Source organism: Chiloscyllium plagiosum, unplaced genomic scaffold, assembly GCF_037043375.1.
Source record: "Chiloscyllium plagiosum isolate Xiang-an unplaced genomic scaffold, Cpla_swu_hap1 HiC_scaffold_1, whole genome shotgun sequence".
NCBI classification, from domain to species: domain Eukaryota; kingdom Metazoa; phylum Chordata; class Chondrichthyes; order Orectolobiformes; family Hemiscylliidae; genus Chiloscyllium; species Chiloscyllium plagiosum.
In genome coordinates, this window is record NW_028270139.1 from 93,186,197 (window position 1) to 93,199,370 (window position 13,174).

The following is a 13,174-nucleotide window of genomic DNA, read 5'->3' on the forward strand; positions in this document are numbered from 1 at the left end:
TGGGAACACATTGGCTGTTCTCTAATCCTCTGGGACTTCACCTATGGCCAAATATGTCTATCAACACTACAGCAATTTATTCTCTTGCCTTCATCAATATTCTGGGATCGATCCCATCAGGACCTGGTGACTTATCTACCTTAATACCTTTTAAGATGCACAACATCACTTCAATTTTAATAATAACTTTGCTTAGAAATGCACAACTCCCTTCCCTGAGACTATCATTCACCAATTTGTTCTTTTGGTGAATACTGACACAAAGTATTTGTTCATGACCTCATCTACCTCTTCTGGCTCCATTCATAGATTCCCTGTTTTGGTTTTGAGTGGACCAACCCTTTCCCTGGCTACCCTCTTGCTTTTTATATATGTATAAAAACACTTGTGATTCTCCTTAGTCCTGTTTGCTAATGACTTTTCATAACCCCTTTTAGCCCTTCTAATTCCTTGTTTAAGTTCTTTCCTACTTTCCTTATTTACTTCAAGGGCTTTGTCAGTTTCCATCCTCCTAGACCTTCTAGCAAGTATAATATTCTTGGTCTCATATGGCTAAAGAATAGTTACTGACTATGCTGAAGTAAGAAAAACGTTAAGTCTGTTTTCAGAAACATCTGACTATGGCTTCATCTTGTCAACAGACTTCAGGAGAAAACAAAATCATGTGACATTGCTTCATTTCCCATAATGATGCAGGCTATCTTATTAGCATCTCAGTCAAACCTAACCCTTTATACAACACCCCTTCCCACTTTGCCTATGCACAAGTCCCTGATTCAGAATCAGACACAAGATTTTGTAATATTTCTCTCTTTATGTTTATGAGTTACATTCAGTTATCCTATGACCTTGAGTTTTATAGCTTTCAATCTGTTTAATTTTTTTTGCATTACGGCTGAAGAGAATTTTGTTCCAATCAAAACTCAGAATCGGAAAGAACTGAAACTGCTACTCCACATCATTAATATCTTTTGTTTCATGAATCTTACATCTTTTGACAGGTTTTTTAAATTCTACACTAACAATTTGTTGTGACACACAGTTTGGAAAAATAACATTCTTTTTACAAAAGTGGTATTTGGCAGGTCATTTCCTGCCTTTTTTTCTCACCTCATGGTTAACAGTTAACTGGGGCAGTTGGTGGATGTTAATTAACCTTTTTTAAGAAACATCTTATTTTAGCTACATCTTGCCAGAAGGCTGCAAGAAAGAGCAAGATCATGTGACATTGCATCACAGCATATCAAACAGTCAGACTTAACCCCTTATACTACTGAATGGAATAGTTTTAAGGTGTTACCATTGTTGCAATGGGAAGCAGTCACTTTATACACAGGAAAACTCCCAGAAGCAACAGTGTAACACTGACCAGATAATCTACTTTTTAGTTAGGTTGGTTGAGAAGTAAATAATGGATAGGCCACTGAGGAGAACTCCCCTAATCTTTTTCTAACTATGTTGTGATATCTTTTACCACCTGATAGCCTTGGTTTAATATCAGATAGGAGAGTGATTATCAGTATTGTTTACACAAAATTCCAGAAGGCATATGATTTGTGTTAATCTAATGGGTTGAACATTTGTTAAGAGGTAAGAGAAAGACAGTAGGGATAAAAGCAATACAGTCTGATCAGTAAGTTTTGACAAGCTACATTCTCCAAGGATTGATAATGGGGTTTTAGACTTTCACCATGTGCATTACTGACAGATGAAGCAATAGAGATTCTGCCTTTCAATATGATCATTGCTGAACTTTGACTTAAACTCATTTTGCCACCCGCGCCTAAAATCCCTTGATTCTGCAAGAGACCAAAAGTCTGTTTGTCTTAAGCCTTTTCAAAGATGGAGCATCCACAGCTGTCTGGAATGGCAGCATTTCTCTTTGTCTTGGTCCTAAATGCTCGGTCATTTTTCCTGAAACTTTGCCTTTTTGTAGATTCACAGCCGGAAGAAACTTCTATCAAACCCCTGCATAACCTTGAAAATTTAAACATGAATACCTGGCATCTTCTTAACTCTAGAAAATAAACACCAAGTTTGCTGAAAAAAAAGCTCAGACTCTCATCATAAGACAAACCTTTCATCCTGCGGACCAATCTAGTGAACCTTCACTGTGCTGCTTCCAGTACAAATAAAACCTTTATTTAATATGGAGAACAATTTTCACACAGAATTCTACATGTGGTTTCACCAGAGACCCACATAATTGCGACAAGATGTCTTTCCTCGTGTACACTCCCCTTGCAACTAAAGCCAATATGCTATTTTCTTTCTTAATTGCTTGTTTTACTTGTGCTCTTTGAACAAGTACAATTACAAATAGGTTCCGTTCTTAAATTCATTTGCAAGTTGATTTGTATGCAAGTCAGAACACAATGCAAGACAATATAAAGTAGCTGTTCATAAGTACAGGAGATGTTCATCTGTCAGATTGCACACCCTGTATGGGATTATGTTCATAAGTACAAGCATTTGTAAGTTGTTTATACATCGGGGATTCACATACACTCAAGTTTCTCTGGTCATCAACACTTGCATGCTCCATATCTTTCTGTTTTCTTTTCTTATGAAAATGTACTTGACCTCACATTTCCACTCATTAAATCTGTTGTTTTGTTGTTCACTCATTTAACTTATCTAAGTCTCTTAGTAGCTTCTAATTTTCTTCCTCAGAGTTTGCATTTCCCTCTGTCTTCGTATCATCAGTCAAGACGGATACATCGGAGCTAAGAGTTCTAGCTTTTCCTTATTAAAAAAACTTAAATAATTTCCTGTTTACGTTTAAGATGGGGAGTATTTTAACTAAAGGCATGGCAGAGGTGCTCAATCCCTTGTGTTGCACAACCTGCAGTGGTGGAAAATCGTAGGTATCCCTGGCTGTCAGGATGGCCACATATGTAGGAAATGCCACTAACTTGACTAATTTCAGCACTGAGTTTTAGCATTTGAGTGTTTTCTGAATGTACAGCAGTGCATCCATGAAGATGAGGGGCATGTGGATAGTTTTTAGATGTAAGGAGAAAGTGGGGACTCCAGATGCTGGAGATGAGAGTCGAAAAGTGTGGTGCTGGAAAAGCACAATAGGTCAGGCAGCATCCGAGGAGCAGGAGAGTCAATGTTTCAGCTTTTTAGATGTGGTCACTCACAGCTTAAGGACATTCAGTCAGAGAAGAAATGGGTAACAGTCAGAGAAATGGAGGTAGGTAGTCAGGAAAGCTCCAGAGTTCAACTCATCAAGAGAAGATTTTTTTATTGGAAAACAATGCAAGTGACAGTTCTTCTGGGAAATGAACCCTGAGCCCAGGTGGGCAAGGTGGGAAGAGAAAGAGAGGAAATGCAATAGTGGTAGGAGATTCAATAGTGAGAGGTATAGATAGGTGTTTCTGCAGCTGCAGATATAACTCCATGATGCTGTCCTATCTCTCTGCGGCTAGGATCAAATACATCACAGCATGGCAGCACACTGAAGGGGGATGAGAATCTATCAGAGGTTGTGGTTTCCATGTTACCAACAACATAAGTAAAAAGGTTGTGCATCAAGAATTAAAAAGAGGGACCTCAAAGGTCATACTCTCTGAATTATTCCCAGTGGCATGTGTGATTGAGTATAGGAGTAGGTTGTGACTAGATGAATGCGTCGCTGTAGAGTTGATGCAGGAAGAAGAGCTTTAAATTTTGGATATTGGGTCTCTTTGTGGGGAAGGTGGAAACTGGAGACATTCAGTGGGTTGCACCTGGACCAACATCCTTGTAGGTTTGGAGGTGATTTGCAAGAGTTCTTGGCGGGAGTTTAAACTAATTTGACAGGAGAATGGGGTACAGAGTGGAGAAACAGTAGAGGGGATGCACAGGTGAGTATAGGGGAAAAACGAAGTCAGTCTGGAAGGCAGAAGGTATTTGGTTAAGTTTCATGGAGATATGAATGAGGGAGGGACAAGAATGGCAACTCAATATTCTGGAGTACAGAATCTTTCGGCAAGATGGTAGGTAAGAAGGTGTAAAAGAGTTGATATTGTAATATTGATCAAGGAGTCAATTACTGCAGTATGGAGGGATACTACTTTAGAAAGTTCCGCAGAGAAGGGCACATAAGATCATAATATATATGAACAGGAGTAGGCCACTTGACCCCTCAATCCTGCTCTACCATTCAATAGGGTCATGGCTGATCGAACACTAATCGTATCCACTTTCCTGCCCTTTCCCTATAACCCTTCACTCCCCTACTGATCAGGAATCTATCTATCTTAGCCTTAGATATACACAAGAAACTATGGAAAAAATTCTGAAGGATAGAATTAATCTTCACTTGTGGAGGCAAGGATTAATCAATAATAGTCATCATGATTTTGTAATGATTTGGAGGTACCAGTGTTGGACTGGGGTGTATAAAGTTAAAAATCACAGAACATCAGGCTATAGACCAACGGGTTTATTTGGGAGCAGCACTCCGAAAGCTAGTGCTTCCAAATAAACCTATTGGTTTATACACTGGTGTTCTGTGATTTTTAAGTGTGAGTTTTTAAGAGGGAGACTACGCCTAACAAATTTGATCAAATTGTTTGAGGAGGTTACTAGATGTTTAGATGTGAGTGATCCAGTTAATGTATTCTACATGGAGATTAATAACATTTTGACAAGGCCTTGCATGTTAGATTGGTTAAGAAGCTAAGAGCCATAGGACCCAAGGCGATTTCGCAAATTGGATCCAAAATTGGCATCATGGCAGAAAGCAAAGTGCCTGCTCAAAAGGATGTTTTTGTGACTGGAAGCCTGTGTTGAGTGGTGTAGTGCAGAGTTCAATGCTGGTTCCCTGCTGTTTGCAGTGTACATTAATGAGCTCGACATGAATGTAGGAGGTATGATCAGTAAGTTTACAGATGACACAATAATTGTTGGTGTGGTAAATGGTGATGGTAAGCCTTAAATTTCAGAAGTTAAGAATAGAAGAACCAACAACTGAAGTAGGCAGTTCAACTCCACAAACTATGGTCATGGCTGATCTCATCTCAGTGTCAACTTCTCAAATGATGATCTCGACGGGCTGGTCAGCTGGGCCAAAAGTGGTTAAAAAAAATTAATCCTGGAAAGTGTGATGCATTTTGGAAGGACTAACAAGAATAGGGCATTCCCATTGAAAGGTAGTACATTAGGAATTAGAGAGGATCAGAGGAAAATTGGTGCACATCCCATAGTTCCTTGAAGGAAGCAAGACAGATAATGTCATTAAGAAGGCATATGGGATACTTACCTTTATTAGTCAAGGCATCGAATGCAAGACCAAGAAGATTTGGTAATTCTGTGTATAAAATTAGTCAAGTCACAACTGGAGAACTGTGTGCAGTTATAATCATTATACTTTAGGAAGGATATGGTTGCATTAGACAAAGTGCAGAATTGATTCACCAATATGTTGCCTAGGCTAGAGCAATCCAGCTGTAAGGAAAGACTGGATAGGCTTGGTTGTTTTCCTTCGAACAAAGATGTACAAAGTTCTGAGCAACACGGAGGGTTCAATAGAGGGTGCATAGTTTGAAGATAAGGAACAGGAGCCCAGAGGGGATTTGAGGAAACATTTTTTCATTTGGAATGTTGGGTATCTTAAACACACTTCCTGAAAGGCAGGAGAGACTGGAACTCACAATATTTTTAAGAATGATTCAGATGAGCATTTGAAATACAACAGCATACAAGTCTGTGGGCCAAGTGCTGGAAAATGGGATTAGAATAAATGGATGTTTGATGACTGGCATGGAGCCAATGGGCTGAAGGGCCTCTTTCTATGCTATAAAAACTCTCCAAATTTATGACAACTCACTTCAATAAAATTCAATCATTTTACCAAGCATGTTGATCAAAGTTGATGTCAAGAAATCTCAAAGTGGGAGTCAGAGCAGGTACCTGGTGACTTCAGCTCAGTGCTGGCTGTGAAAAGCCTCCATATTGTTTACCATCAAACATCATGTCAGCACATGGTCCATGGGCACCAGTTGCATTTACAAACATTGGTATCCACATTACCACAATGACACCTCTCAGATCCACTTACAGGATAATTAGAGAGAACAGATCTGTATTACAGGGAAACAAGGAACTATCATTGAAACAAACACAGAAAATTAAGAAGAGTCATCTTGGACTCACAGTGCTAACTCTGCTTTTCCATCTAAAGATGTTGACAGTTGTGGTGAGTTTCTTTAGCATTTTCATTATTTGTTCCAGATAAATACTGAACTGATTACTGTTGGGGAATGTCCAGCAATGTTTATGATCATATATGTGCAGTGGGTGATCACTACCAAAAGGCTTGGGGAGACAGGATTGGGGGGGGTGGGACAGCAGAGGCATGTGTAGAGGTGGGGACAAGAATGGTGTTGAAGGGAAGATTAAAACTCTCTATGGATAGGTTTGTAGAATAACATGGTAAATTAAGGAAGGGTGGATAATTGGTAGTGACCACCAGCATGGCTTCCACAGAGTCAACATAGAGAAGAATGATGGGCATCATGAAGGTATTGGAAGGTTCAGATGAACAGGAGGACAGCTGGAGGTGAAGTTTGAGGTGGTGTTTCTCCTCAAGGAGAATGGCTGGAGATGGGCTGTTAGAATATGGCATGGTAAAAGGAGACATGGGTGCTCTGGGGAGTCGGGAATGGGTAACTGAAGACCAGGTGGAGTCTGGTGCTGATGGTTTCCACCCTGAGCTGTGTTCCCTGCCATCACTTGCAGTTCTGTAAGTGCGAAGTGCAACTGTAAAACAGCTGGGATTATGTCCGTGCCAGTTTGATGGGTGAAAGCACAAGTTCCATGTGTGCTGGACACTCAGATATTGAAGTCACAAATACATGAATCATGGGTTTATAAACTCCAGCTATATTTTATTTACAATAATTTCTACACCCATTTGCAACAAATGCAGCATGAATGAGCTTAGTCTTTAAATGCTGGTCAAAAGTGAATTGCACCATGCTATTGGTGCTTATAACTTTAGCATTGTTATCTCACTGATGTAGAAGTTGGTGACAATGAATAAAATGAAGTTATTGCTGGCAAAAGCATTCCATCACTTGTTAAACTTCCAAAGGTGCCCAAAGATGAGCAAAGATCATTGCATCATATGTCATTGTAAGTATGAAGGTGGATTCACTGAATGCAATGAAAAATGATGATTGATGTGGGTCTAGAATGGGAAGAGGTTGGAAAGCAGCAGGCACTTCCTTAATACGGTAATGTGTCAGTCTCTCAGCCAGTGCAGCATCTGCACCAAATTGTGCCCATGCTGTGTGAGCAAGTCCTTGGCGGACCAGGTAGAAGAGCTTTTCAAAGGTGATTCCACTGCTTGGACCAGTCTGGGGAGTCCTCCAGTATAGTCTGGACAAAGTGCAATACATTAACCTCTCATGGTGTCATCTGTACACCTGGAACAGGTGATGAGTGGATGTGATAGATACTGAAGAACTGGGAGAACAGGACCAGTCTTCTGAGGAGCAGGAAGCTGTTTTTGTACATGACAGAGCTTAGCTGTATTGTGTATGACAAACCTGATAGGGCCTGATTGACACCCAGTTCCAGTAGATGAGAACTGGGTGCACCAGACCATCATGGTCAATGACAAGGTGCTGGTAAACAGTGAGCATTGGGGTCAGAGTGGTAATGGCTTAGAGAGGGTGTTGAAATTGAATACAGCAACGGACAGGTAAACTGCCTGGTACAGTGGTTAAACAATGACTAACGTGAGAGAATGGATTTGCATGTGCTGTATGCAGCGTGACTTTGTGACTACTATACTATTGTGTTCCTAATAAGGAGTAGTGTCTGACTGCCAATGCTTGTTGGGGTCCGCAGTTACATTTTAAAGATGGTGTGGGCAAAGGGATGCTAGCTTCTTGATGGACATCTGATGAGTGTTGAGTTGTTCCAGGAATGACATATGGTAAGATGGGAAACCGTAGAGGTAGGGTAGGCGATTAGTGAAGTGAGTTTGGGTAATGTACAATGATCAATCTCGCTAGGTCACTTGTCTAAAACCCTCCAAATATCTCAATGCAACTGATATTTTAACCAGACAAACATTAAGAACCAACCCTCTGAATCTATGGTTTGAATCTTACAGTTTTTTTGGTTAAATGTGAGTTGTGTTGAGTTTAGTAGAGTGATTCTTGCTGCAAGGCCATGAGATTTCTTAGTGTTCATTGCAATAAATGGTTTCTTCAGCCCTTGTAGCAACTATCATATCTGAATTCTGGCCCATCTTGCACATGCTATTCCCAGACAACTCGCTACTCACCTGGGATGTTTGGTACTGGTGCTGTATTTAAAGATCATTGTGCACAGGGACAAGCACAGTCAGTCTGGAGGTGCCCTGCATGACTCCTGACATTTGCCTCAGACATAGGAAACTGTTTTGCAGCCAAAGACTTGGAGGACATGCTTGTCAGGCGGTGTAAACAATGGGTCTTCATCTTCCTCCAGGACCAGCAGTGGATACCAAGACATCAGGCTATGTCAGCCTGGTCCAAGGTTGCAATTCCAGTTGGAGCAGTTTTAGTCATCTGAAGGAATGCCTAATACTTTAGGAAGAACTTGCTCCACTCTACCAGCATAAAAGCCACCATCCTGACTCCAATACCTCACACTCACTCTATCTCTGCTAGTGCACCCAACTGCCACCAAGACTCATGCACTACCAGTCTCATAATCCGTGCGACAACTCACTGTTGATGCTACTAACCCCTGTACTGCCTACTCATTTCCTCAGGGTACTTTCCAACCTCCACCAAAAGTAAATGGGATGCCACCTAGTTCCATTTTCTGTTATTCCTGTATCTCTTTCATTCCATGAGTAAGAGACAAGATGGCTCGTGCACCACCCTTCATTCAGCTTCTCATTCATTATCAGGAGAGGATTCTGACCTTGACCACTCCAAGCAACTGGACTAGTACCAGAAGCTGCTCTTGATTTAAGCAAAGGCTATCCTCTTTGACTGCACTGAACCTAGCCAACAACTGTGGCAAGCTTCCTGCTTTGTCTATGCTCTAAATGGCATAGCAAGATGGTAGTCATATGAGTCTGGTATCTCTGGTTGAGGGGGCAATGTCCAAAAAGGAAATTCAAGCCTCCCCCAGAGGCACTCAGAGTGAGTAAGGACCATGACCACAAACAAAGCACCTGGAGATATAGTCTGAACCATGAGCTTGGTTTGTGTCCTGAACACTCAGTGCTCCTATTGTAGCATTACAATGATAGTTGCTGGTGCAGTCTGAGATGCACCATGAAGTATAGAAGCATGTGTAAGTGGATTGGAGATATGCCATGAGTGTTTACAAAGTTTGGCACATGTTCTTTGCCAGTGCCCATGGATCTGAGATGTTGGTGCCCCATGTCAACAGTGGAAGTCCTTCGGAGCAAGGAGTTGTTAAACCCACCAACAAACCATTCTGGTTCCATGTTGAGTTTTCCTGACAGCTAGTTTGTGTGATAAGTTTGATAAGATTACAACCTCTGGTGGGCTGAGCTATTAACAAGGCATTTAACAAGTGATAATAAGCATCAATTAGGAACTTGCCACTGCCTAACAAGAATGTCACCATGCCATTTGAGAAAAGGATATAAGGTGCAGGACACCTTTTTCAACATTTAAAAAGTCTTTGGATGAGCTTTTGAAGAGTCATAACATTCAAGGCTATGGGCCTAATGCAGGAAAGTGGGACTCGTGTTGGTAGCATATTTTTGCCAATAGAGGCTCGATTGGCCAAAGGGCCTTTTCAGTACTTTATGATTCCATGATGTTGAGATAAGCATTGGCAAACGTCTTGCCGAACTCTGCTACTCATCTCACCATAGCCCACGTTGCTCAGACTGTGATGATATTCCATTCCATGACTATGGCTATGACTATGACATCAGTCTCTGCTCTTTGTCTAAGTTATTCATAGAGCTGAGGACACAGCGATGTTCCTTGAGGTGCTCCACTAATCACGGCTTACCAACTTGAAAATGCTCAAGTAATGCTGGCTGTTTGCTTCCTGTTCTCTATCCATGCCAATATGACTTCACTTCCACCCTCAAACTCCATGCGTTTTAACATTTCGTAGCACTACTAAAGTTCCTTTTGGAAACTCAAGTATACAACATCTAATGGTTCATCTTTTCCTACGCTACTCTGGGGGTTGGCTTACATAAACCTTTGAAAGTGGCAAGACAAATTAATAAGGCTGTTTATGAGAAAAAAGAGATCCTTAACTTCAGAAATAGAAACACAGGCCTAATGTTCAGTTTGGCTTTTATTGTACAATTTGTCCAAAATTCGCCAAAGCAATTCAAAGTTTTGTGGAATCTTAACTGCAAGTAGAGTTTCTGTGACCTTTTTCTTCAGTTTAATAACGTTGTACTGGAGGCTAGTTCTGTCCACAAAGCTTCCCTTGCCTCTAGATTCATCACCATTGCAAGTTTCTGATATCTAGTTTTACATCCATGTTACCATTTTGCATTTATCATCATGGGCTTTGGTTTTGCTAACAGCCAATCTTCTGGTCTTTCTTTGTATTTGCACTCTAATATACAGCATCCTACTGAATTCTTTCTTAGAATCAATATCTTTCAAGTGTGGAAGCCATTATTAAAACAGTGGTGTAACTAATTAGAAATGTATTAATGCTCAACATTATTTCCAATCTTTATATAAATATTTTCATCATGATCAGCAGGGAATTTCAGATAAAATTCTAAAGAGTAGAGCCAAAACTAAATATACATAGTGATACTGTACCATTTCTAATTGTTCTGAAATATTTTTGAAGTGGTTATTGGAGCATTGATCCCCCACATCTGCCTCCATACCAGTGAAAATTGGGGGAGAAGGAGACTGAGAGATAAACGGAAATAAAGAGGAGAAAAGGATGCAGGGCATATAGAATGGGAGCAATTTAGAAAGAGATGTTTGACCGCATGTAGAGAAAATGATGGACATAATGAAGAGGGAGGAGGCACTAAGAAAAAGACACATTAGAAGACAAAAAGAGAAAAATGCTTGTTTTATTAATGCCAGCCTGTCAAGAAATTGAGTGCCTGAGTAGTTGAAGTAGTAATGCAGTAGTAAGGCTGATGACTATTCTAACAGTATTGATTTTGGTCTGTGGTAAGGCATCCACTACAGGCTACAGGAGCAATAATGCTTCTCCCAGCCCCAGAACGGAACATTAAGCTTTTACTGTCCAGGACTCTCAAGACAGCAAGTTAAAATCATGGACCAACCCTTTTAAATTCCAGTTCACCTGTCATAGAATAATTAGGCACCAGACTCATTATTAAAATAGTCAACATGCTCAACTTGCATTCTAAATGTTTAAATTATTTAGGAAGAATGCTACAATATATTCTCCAGTAAATCTATCAGTTCTTAGTGTGCCTCATAATCTAATTATTCGCCAAGGATGTCTGGTTGATCTCTCTGAGGAGACACTGGATGCTTATTAGACAGACCTAACCCTGGAACTTTGTGTCCCTTCTCCAACAAGAGCTAAATGTGAGAACTGATAATACAAATGAGAAGCACATTCAACAGTTTCTACAATAGGCTCTTGTCTCTGCCTTGCCAAAGCACAGGTGCAGAGGATACTGATCCTTGTCCTTCACATAATTTAATACTGACTGTTTTCAATGTTTCCTCTTGTTGTCTGGTAAGTAATATAAAATATATATAGAAAAAAATTGGTGACATTGAAACTGAACTTCCAATTAAGTATTAAGATTTAATTTTTAAGTATGGCAATACATGCAAAACAATAATCAGGGAATATGAATCCTCACATAGTTTTGTAAAGAAAATGAATTGTTCACTTTCTGAGGTCTGTGCTATTACTTTCAGAAAATACTTTTGTAGGTTACTTGGAGAGAACATGAGTTGGTCTGAATAGGAGCAATTTGTCTGTCTCTACACTTATAAGTTGAAGTTCTGAGAGAGTCTAGTATAACATTTTTAAAGAAAATTTATACTTGAGATTATAAATTTGTTGGACAAGCTTGATGATAGTAGAGTGGCTCAGACAGTATTTATTATTTTCCCACCCAACATGATTCACGATCTTTATTAAAAGACCAGAAGACAAGTTTTGATTTTTGTTCAATTGTCTCACTGACTGATCTGCTGAAACCAATCACTGACCAGCAAAGAACTGTTCAATGGTATTATGAAAGTCTCAATAATATGAAAGCCTAAATAGCGAGCCACATGAATGCTTTGGACTGGCGAATAACCTGTATATTGATATATGTTGCCCAAATGATCAGTGAAACTGTTCCATATACTCTGCAAAAGACATGGAGTTATAATTCTGGCACAGGATAGAAGTAAAGACTTTAGCAAGGCTGCAGAAAAAGATTGCCAGAATGCTTTGATGGATGACTTCTATAAGTGCATACGTTGGAGAAGCTGAGGCTCTTTTGAGAAGGAAAAGGTTAAGAGGAGATTTGATAGGGGTGTTTGAAGTCATAAAGGTAAGCACAGATAGAGGGAGATAAACTCTACTGAACCTGACCCAGGTCATCAAAGAGGCAAAGCGTGCACACACATAGGAAATACACAGCCACCTTCAGGACAGCGACGATACGAGAAGCATGTGGAAGGGCATCCAGGTCATCACCAACCACAGAACAGCATTGCCTGCCTGTGCTGGTGATGCATCCTCCCAAATGAGCTGAACAAATTTTATGTATGATTTCAGGCACAAAATGATGTAGCAGCAAAAGTCCACACCCCCCTCCCAATGACTAAATGTTGTGTCTTATCATGGCCGACATGAGGAAAACCCTATGCAAAGTCAACCCATGGAAGGCTGCTGGACCAGGTAACATCCCTGGCAGAGTGCTCAGAGGTTGCTCTGATGTACTGGCAGATGTTCTCACAGACTTCTTCAACATCTCCCTGAGCTGCGCCATAGTTCCAATGCACTTCAAGGCCACTCCATTCTCAACGACTACCGCCCCATTGTGTTAACACTCGTCAGCATGAAGTGTTTCGAGAAGCTCATGATGAGGCATATTAAGACCATGCTGCCCCCCTCATTGGACACCCTGCAGTTCATGTGTTGTCCAAACCACTCAACTAATGATTCCATTTCCATCATCCTCTATCTGGCCCTCACCCACTTGGAGAAGAAGGACACCTATGTAAGA